This window comes from Rhea americana, unplaced genomic scaffold (genome assembly GCF_003343005.1).
Source record: "Rhea americana isolate MKP2758 unplaced genomic scaffold, rheAme1 scaffold_90, whole genome shotgun sequence".
Lineage (NCBI taxonomy): Eukaryota > Metazoa > Chordata > Aves > Rheiformes > Rheidae > Rhea > Rhea americana.
In genome coordinates, this window is record NW_028187089.1 from 2,332,955 (window position 1) to 2,342,348 (window position 9,394).

Sequence of the window (9,394 nt, forward strand, 5' to 3'; positions counted from 1 at the left end):
AGGGGAATGGGATCCTGTGAGGACATACAGAGGGGATCTGAGGGTGCACAGAGGTGAGTGGAGCTGACTTGAAGGGACGTGGAGGGTAAAGAGGCTGATCTGAGTGCTCGTGGAGGGGAATGGAGCTTGTCTCATGGCACGCAAAGTAGAAAGCTCATCTGAAGGCCCTTGGAGGATGGTATGTGACCTGCAGTCCTTGGTTCCCCTCTGTGTGTATCTGGGGGTGGGTCTGCACGTGTGTCCCAGGGACTGCAGTTTGGTTCTTTTTGCTGCTCTGGGCCCTCTCTTCCTGTCCTCCTGTGCCTGAACTACTCATTTTTTTCCTGACGTGTGCACCCATGGATCTTTGATTCCKTGTTTATTCCTTCTATTTGCCCGCTGGTGCCCTCAGAGCCCTTGATTTGGTGTTTTGTCTCCTCAGGATCACTCCGTTTGCCCTCAGGTCTGGTCAGGACGACTCTGCTCGTTCTGTGGTGAGYGGTGGAGCCCTCAAATTTGTCCTTTGGTGCCCCCTAGAGTCCTCTGGGTTTCAGTGTCACCAAAGTCCCTTCATTTACCTGCTGGTCCCATCAGGATCCCCTCCCTTTTCCCTCTGGTGTGCCCTGGTGCCTTCCGGTRAGTCTCAGAGCCGCCCGTTTGGGATGTTATGCCCTGAAGATCCTTCTGTTTGCTCTCTGATATGCCTTAGGACTTTCTTTTTTTTTCTTCTGCGCTTTAGAGCCCTCTGCCCACCCACCGACCTCAGGATTGCTCTTGTTTTACCTGCTGGTGCAAACCTAGAGTCTTTTGGTGCATCTTGGGGGCCCTCAGTTTGCCCTTTGGTCCCTTCAAGACCCCCTCCGTTAGCCCTCTGGTTTATCCAGGAGTTCTTCAGAGCCCTTTGAAATGCACCACAGGGAAAACAGAGGACTTTGGAGCACCCTGAAAGGATTTAGAGGGCAAACAGGCAGCCCAAGAGTGCATGAAAAAGAAAAAATGAGGGATCTTGCTGTACGAAAGGGCAGAGAGAGGAGTCTGTGGTGTACCAAAAGGGAACCAAGAGTTCTGGATGGTGTCAGAGGAAAAACTGGAGGTAAYGCACTAGGGGAAAGCGTAGATTTTGGAGTCACACCAGACAGCAAATGGAGAGCTCTGGGGCTCATTGAAGGGCAAACAGGCAAGCAGGGATCCTGAGTTGAAAAATAAAGCAAATGAAAGTCCTTGGGGCACACTGGAAGGCAGACACAGGGCTCTGGGATACCCCAGAGGGCAAAAGAAGGGGTCTCGGGGGACAGAAGGGGATAAGAGAGCAAATAGAGGGCCTTGAGACACCCTGGAGGGCAAACATGTTGCCCCAGACAGTCAGGCCTGGCACAGTCACCTGAGGAGCGAGAGAAGCGGAGGAGACCCAGCTCCTGCTCTCTGAAATGCAGCCCGAGGTAGCGCAGCTGGCAGGAGGCAGCGTTGCTGCTGCGTGGGGACCTTCCCTGGCCATCTGTGAGCAAGTTCACAACGCCATAGCACTTGGGGCTTTCACATGCCTTGCTGTACTCCAGCATCATGTCCCATCTGTTGGGCACCCTCTAATCCTGAAAAGTGTTGGGGGGAGGTGGGGGGACACACGCTGTATACTAGTGCCTTGTCTCATGGCCCCAACCAAGGGCTCACTATGTCCATGCGTGGCTGGACTGAGGGCACAGCTCTTCAATCCTCCCTGCCCCTGTCAGCAATCCTTGCTCCTCCTCTTTATCAGCTCCAGGTTCTTCTGCCTTCAGCTTGGAGTTGTAGAGAGATATGGAGGAAATGCTGAAGTGCATCCAGACCTTTCCCACAAGCAGAGGAAGGGTAACCATGGATGTCATCATTCGTGCTGTCCCAGGACCTGCTGCCAGGCTCTTGGAGGGCCACTGACAGTGCAGAGCTGCTGCCCTCCAGCCATCCCGCRCATCACCACATCCCCTCAGCGGCCTGGTCCTGCTCACCAATGTCTCGTGCTGTCTCTTGCTCTCACAACAGTCAAGAAAGGCAGCTAGAAGCTCAGATTTCTGCACTCCATCTGCACCCTCTGCAGAGCCACCAGCAGCAAGGTTGTGGCATGACACTTGGGTGTTTTCTGCTGGCAGGGAATAGCAAGGTGAGGGGTCACCTGGTGGGTGTGATGGAAGTGGAAAGGTCAGCCAGGCACAGCAGTCGCCAGCGGGTCGAGGGAGGTGATCCTGTCCCTCTTGGGGCACTAGTGAGACCACGCCTGGAGTGCTGTAGCCGGGGCAAGGGGGATGTGGACATCCTGGAAGAAGGACCAGGAAGATATTAAGGAGTTGGAGCATCTGTCATACAACATGAGGCTGAGGGAATAGGTGGTGTTCAGGCTACGCATTAATTTAGGGATATGCAACAGTGTTAAAATATTAATTGCACTCCTCACAGAACTTTCATAAAAAATAAGCTATCTTCAAACCCTTCAATAATAATCTGGGGAAAAGGCTGTGAAAAAGAAGGGGGAAAATATACATAGTCCTCACAACCCTTCRAACAATATGTACCTCAATTATAATCTAGATAAAATGTCTAAACGCTTCTTTAAAAAATAATTCTGCATTTGCCATACTGGAATTCATTTTAGCTAAGTGGAAAAATATTTACATTTTTAGCTTTATTCCTCATTTCTTTCATTATGGTTACATGAGAATATAGGAGCCACTTTAATGGGTTCCTTGTTTTYGCTTCTCAGGTAAATATATTGAAAATTTATTAACTAAAATTTAGTTAAACTAAAAACCTGAGTTCAAACAAAAACTGGGAGGATCAAATAGGCAGGAATATAATCACTATGGAAATGGAGCAATATGAATTTACAAAAGAACAAGGCTGAAGCAGGTTAATATTTGGCAAGCATCACACTTTCCTAAAAAAGAGGAAGTTTTATTTGCAAAAATATTTGGAAGTAAGAATGCTTTTTTGTGTGCTTGAAAAAAAGAAAAACTGCCTGAGAACTGCATTTAAAACTATCCTTTATAATTAAAGCATTATATATTGCACTGCTTCATATCAGTTAAATGTTAACTTTACATCTCAACTGAGATTATTGTAGCCACACTGATCCTGTTGAAATCACACACAGAAAAAGGTGATTAATTATTGCCTACACGATTCACTAATGCTATCTTTTCCCAGGACGGCTCACAGTGAAAAACATAACGAACAAGRGGTGGGGGAGGAAAGAAAAAGCTGTTTTTACTCATTCTTAGAGTTTTCTTCCCTAATAGCAAAGTTCAGTCCTGCTCTTGTTTCCCCAAAAGTGGATGTAGCAGCATCCTGCCAATACCGAGTGGCAGGCAAGACGAAATGGCCTCGAACACATCTAGCTCCTGCAGTTAAATTCACTGCGTATTGCTCGGGGCGGCTGTTCTGCGACGTTTCTGGTAGCCATCCAGCCTAGGGCACAAATGCGTCGGAGAAAGATCCCAGCTTACTACCCGGGAGTAACCTCTCTCCCATGGCCCTTTTTATCTGTCAGGCTTTATCGGGCCTATTTATTATTTTCTGTTCACCTGGTTCTTCTAGAGCTTCAGTGACCTCATCAGTCATTAACCGTAGAAATTACTTGTCGTTGACAAACATCGCTTTGTCGCTAATGGAAAATACCCGCTTCCAGTTCGTTGTTATTCATTAACTGTTTGGGGATACTTAGAGCCTCAGGTGTGGAACGGCATAAATATATTAGATAAGGGACTCGAACAAATTATCAGCTTGCTGCCCTCTAATAATTTTAGTAGATTTAATTTTTTTTTTAAAAAAAAAAAGCTTCAATGAACTCACTAGGGTCTTAMCCTTGCAGAAGACACCCTGTAGAAAGTACTGGAAAGGAAGAAAGCACAAGCTTAAGGAGGCAGCAAGTGAAAAGCTGCAACTAGGCAGAAGATGAGATAGGAAATAAAGAGAAAAGTTCCAAAAAATGCAAATATTTGCGGTTTCTAGGCCCAAATTCAGGAAACAATCCCCATCCAGAGTCGGTTAAGGACACTTTCAAATGTACACACACACATCRCAGAGAAATGTAAGCAAAGCATCTGTTATCAATGTTTGCTGAGAACTGGTGTAAAAAAGGGGGCAATTATGAAAGAAACAAAGCACAAGTAATTAGAACATAGAATTCGTTTATAAATAATCCATATAACTTTGTTTTCTAATTCTAAAACCAAAGAAAGCCTAAATGTAATACTGCATTTTTAAACCAGAAAAATAGTTTTGATCTAAAGAGCATTGCAACRTTCCTTTAACAACACGTTTACGATACGACAGTTTTATTCACAAGGCATACTGTGGTGTAATGGTTTACAGTATAGAAGCTGTGAAAGATTTGTGAAAGAAGGGAAAATTCTGCATGAAGACAGATATTAAGCTTTCCCTCAACTTTGACGGCACACAGCATCTTTGTAAGATGCTTATTCCACCATGAAGTTTGTTTTTCTTTTCAGCTTTTAAATATAATGAAAAACTACAAGTGACCAAAAGAAAAAAAAAAAAAAAAMAGTTGCAAGTGTAACTCTGTTAATAGAACTTCAGTTCAATAAATTAAACCCTCTGATAAAGATATGATAAAAGCAGGTGAATAATAGGGTATAAGCCTGGATTTCACAGCCAACATGCTGCGCTGATTCAGCAGTGGGTGCAGGTAAACTGAAAACTAATTTACAGAGCTTCAATGTCTTATTCTTTCTGCAGATTATTGCATCTGTTGTTAGTTTACAGTCATTCATCACTCCTCATTTCTAAAGACTTACCAAACAGCATTAAGCGAAAGCATTTCTTATTTCCATTACAGTTGTTCTCCTGCTTCTCCGTAACCTGTGTCCACCTGACCRTTTCAACGCCAGCACTGTGCGGGATCTCCTGTTGGCCAGGATGAACCTCTCCAGCAGCCAGGAGGGCTGGCGAAGGTGATGGGTGAGGAACCATCACATCAGCTGACAGCACAGAGCTTGACATGGCATTGCAAGAGGTGCTGCTAGCAGGGTTGTAGGACAGAGAAAGCTGCTTGTGGCTTCAGCTTGTTTTGATAAACTGCTGTGAAAAAAATCCTCTTGCTTGGCTGTTTTGGCACAGCAAAGCCTTAGCACTGAAAAACTATCCTGGGTTATGAGGGGTGGGAATATCAGAYAATTACTGTGTGGGTGGCTGGAGTTGGGCTGAAATAGCTCTGAGAAGAGCGCTGCCCTGGAAGCATGGGCTGTGGGACCCTGGGCAGGCTTTGTAAGTGCCAAGGTTTTAACTGTGAGTATCTTACAGCCCTAACAGCCAGGAGATGGGAGTGAGGAGGTGTCTCCCTCTTTAAACTCGACATGCTGGAACRCGTGTGGAGCAACCCAGTGTCTCCTTCTGTAGATTTTCAAGTGATTCTGCTCAAAGCCACAGATGTGCAACATACTTTACAAGGATCTGAAGACCTCTGGAGAGGTCAGAAACTGACTGGACAGCWACAAAAGCAGTGGGGAAAGAGCCCCTGGGGCCTCATCACCTTCTACCAGCTATTGTGTTCAAACCAACTTGTATACATGTATTTGTGGGTAAGCAAGTAGTGATTTCTTCTCTACCATGCTGATGAGAGTGAGAAAAATCATTTTTTTTTTCCCCCTGCTTGGGACCAGTGAGGGACCTACGGAGTAGCTCAACTACTGCTGAAGGCCAGTATCTAGCACRCAGTTTCCTAATGCAAAAGGGATGGTGAATAATTTCCAAGGTGGGCGGGAAGAGATGTAGTCATGAATTATGACGGTCTGTAGCAACRCAGTCTGAATTTACAATCCTCAAGCACAGAGAAAGGGCTTGCACGGGTACTACGGTYCCTTCAGATCTCACTCAACAAATACACGTCCGTTCAACATACGGCAGACTCCCATGGCACAGCTAGCAGACACGTGAGCAAGTCTGACTTTCTAAGAGCAAAGACAGATGTGTTTACAGGACAACCTGATGAAAGCAAAACTAGGTTTTATTTCTGCCATTCTGGCCATCTCAGTTGCTGCTTGTTTACCCAAAGAAGAAAGGAAAGAAAATCCTTTGGATTGCTGAGTTTTTCCTCTGGTCTTAATCCCAGCTCAGATCATGTGAAGACAGTGAGATGTCACTATATTTCAGCAGACCCAACATAATTTGAAAAATGAGGCTCAGGGGCTAGTGATTATTGTAAAATATAGCTGCTCAGCGAAATTGCTCTGAAGAGATGAGAACTTACAGGTTCTTTGTTCACAGTGGTTTAATTCCCATGAGTTTCCTCTCTGGAGGAGACCTGCTGCAGGTTTTATTTGTCACTTAAGATCAGTCTGGTGAATTGTGTGATTGCTTATAGGCATGAACCACGTGCACTGTTCCTTTTTTTTCTCTTATTTACTATACACTTAGAAATCTCTATCTTCAGACTTGAAAAAAAACAGTAACAGGTCATGATCATCAATGGCTCTTCCTCATCCACAGGTTCATCATGCCCCATTTACCAAGGCTAAAGTGGTATGGCTGCAGCGACATGGGGTCCACTGTGTAGGTACCTGAGCAATTTCATTCCGCAGTCTGCGCTGCACGTACAACTTAATCCTCGGAATCAGCTCAGTTTAGGTGTGTTCAGWCAAGCTATAGTCAGACTACTGCAGTGTAGGCGTGTGAAATTTCTGCTAGAGTTCTGTTTTTGTAGTGTTGGAGAAGCTACTCTGTTTCTTTTGCTCTGGCAAAGTGAAGTATTCATAGAGGTTGGGCTGTGCCTAATCCACATCAGTGAAACTGGTGTATAACATCTGCTTTGTTACTTTGACTGTAAACACGCTCTATATACACATGAACTGTGAGCTTCCTCCAACTTTTTAACTCCTTGCAGCTTCACCTTGTTATTCTGAAAGGCCTTTCACATCACCTGTGTCCTGATCAGGTTACATCCAGAAGGATTTGGTTAAAATTTGACAAGGCTTTTTTCCATGTGAGATTTCCAGTTTAACACWGCCAGAGTTGATCCTCCCCAAAGAGCCACTGCACCAGTGTTACCCTGTAAAATAGCAGCCTCTGCTGCGCTTCCACTCGTGTCCAGGGATGACTTCTGCATCTTGAAATAATCTAAAGTACAACTCTATTCAGGTATAAAAAATAAGCAAAAATTGTTGCCTGCTTTGTTGTTACTTGGCTCCTGAACTCCTGAGTAGAGCTGCTCAGCTCGTACATCATGTCTTCAACTGAATGCGTTTCCGAGGAAGARGTTTACTGAGTTTGCACAGCTTGTTCCTGCTTGAGTTCACATGCACATCTCTGGCAGGAATGAGCTTGCTCTAATGGTTAGTGTGAACAACACTTTTCCTGTCCTTGCTTTCACCCACAGCACTGGCGGTAAGACGGACAGACAACCTAGCTGAYCAACAAGAAACTTTCCTGACTGCAAATTCACAGGGAGCAGCAAACAGGCTCTCTTCAAGCTGTACCCAACCCAGATCATTTTATGGTTTTGATACCTTCTTGTGCCCTAACTCTAGTACCTCCGTGCCCTTTATAGAGGCCCTGGTAAACTAAGGCTGTAGGCAGGGGTTCCTTTTACTATACAACAGTTGTGGGAAGAGTGGGGAAAGCACCCAAAAATGAGCTCAAGGGGGAAATTTGGATCTTGCCTAACAAATTTCATTTGTTACGACACGAATGTGGAGTTTATCTCCATCAGAAGTYATGCAAGAACAGGACCTTGCTATACACACTGAATCTGGGCACTGCAGAGCAGGAAATTGTGACTTGAAGAAARGGGGTTTAACTTTTTTATAGTATACCTGGAGAAACCGTAGCTTCCTCTGTTGTGGCCAGAGCTAGCTTTTATTCCTCATTTTGTGGTTGTATCATCAAATCTAATACTTGAAAACAGCTATAATCTAGGAAGAAAGTTGCTCATACAAGTGAATGAAAAGGAACAAAAGGAGAATTTAGTATTTGAAATTCCAAGTCTTTATTAATTAGTAATTAAATTTGCTGAACTAGTTACAGAATCTTGAAGGTCCTTGACTTTCAATCTTCTGAGAAAAGTAAAAACCCAGGAAAAAAATACTTTTCCTTTAAGGAGAGAAAAAAACTCTGGGAAATTCTTTTCTGACCCTCTCCAGCAATCAGAGAAATGCCCAAGAGAGAAAGTTMAAAAGAAATAAGAAAAAAACCCTTCAAATTATCAAAAGTCACTCACTGTATAATAAAGCCAAAAATCCAAATGAATTCAGTGGAGTGCAAGACTCAGCAAGTTATAAAGCTGAAAGACAAATTCCTATTCATAAATAAGAATGTTTTATACTGTGATTCCTTTAATCTAGGCAGTCAAGCAGGTCTTGGGGGACTAGGAGCACCAGCAGCACTGTGACTTTTTCCCCATCCTGGAGGCTTGGCTGCCTGTGCCCAAGGCCAGCTCTGATGTGGTGCGGTTGTAACCTGGGATCACCTTGATGTATAAACAGCTCAGTGTGAGAGGGAGTCTATTGGTGAGGGTGTCTCTCTCTTTAGCCTGGGAGCTGTCAAGTTCAGGCACGCTGGAGCTGTGTTGCATGTATACCTGTGCCTGGCCTTGCTGGTCCTGACCTGCCTTGTAAGTATGGTCTTGCCTGGTAAACTGGAATTTCAGCAAACTCTGGTTGTTGTCACATCACCTGCTCTGTTTGCCTTGCTTGGGTACTGCAGGACAAGGTCCTTGGTGGTGAGGGCTCTGCCCTTCCTGCTTTTCTGTCACCTTCAGTTTGCCTTTCCATACGGAGCAGCCTGCCCTTTGGCCAGGTAAGGACTTCTTGGAGCAAGCAGCACTGGTTCCATTGCTTGCTGCACTGCAGCAAGAGCTTTTCTAGTTTAACTCAGCTGAAGTGGGAGAAAAGCTGCTGAAATGGGAGATCCTACCCCTTCAGCAGCTGATCCCAGACCAAGGAACTAGCATCTGGGTGGCTGAGCAACAAATTAGATTAAGGAAAAATATAACCCAGATAAAAGCATCAGTTCCTTGAAGGAGAGAGTAGGATGGGCACTGCACTTTTAGGCAAACAAACCCCTCAGGACAGACAGATTGTGACTAACCWGAGAACAATTTAGCACACTCAGCTAGGAGAGCTTCCTGCAGAGAGAAAGTAGGATCTTCAAGCAGAGAGCCTGAGGCACAAGCAGCAGGATCAAGGGTCTCAGAAATGGTGGAAAGAGCTGGCCATCACCTAAGATCTAAAGGGAGCTCTATGGAGTTTGCTGAAACCCAGAAAGCTAAAGCTGCTAGAGAAAGAGCAAGGCTGGAGGAATGGACCTGCCGTTGCAAGGATGGAGCAGGAAGCAGGGATAGCTTTTATGCTGTTTTGCCCAATACATCAGTCTTTAATAGCCTCCTTGTTCTTGTTTATGGTCAAAACCCCTCTGCTGTAACAGGCTTTGAGCC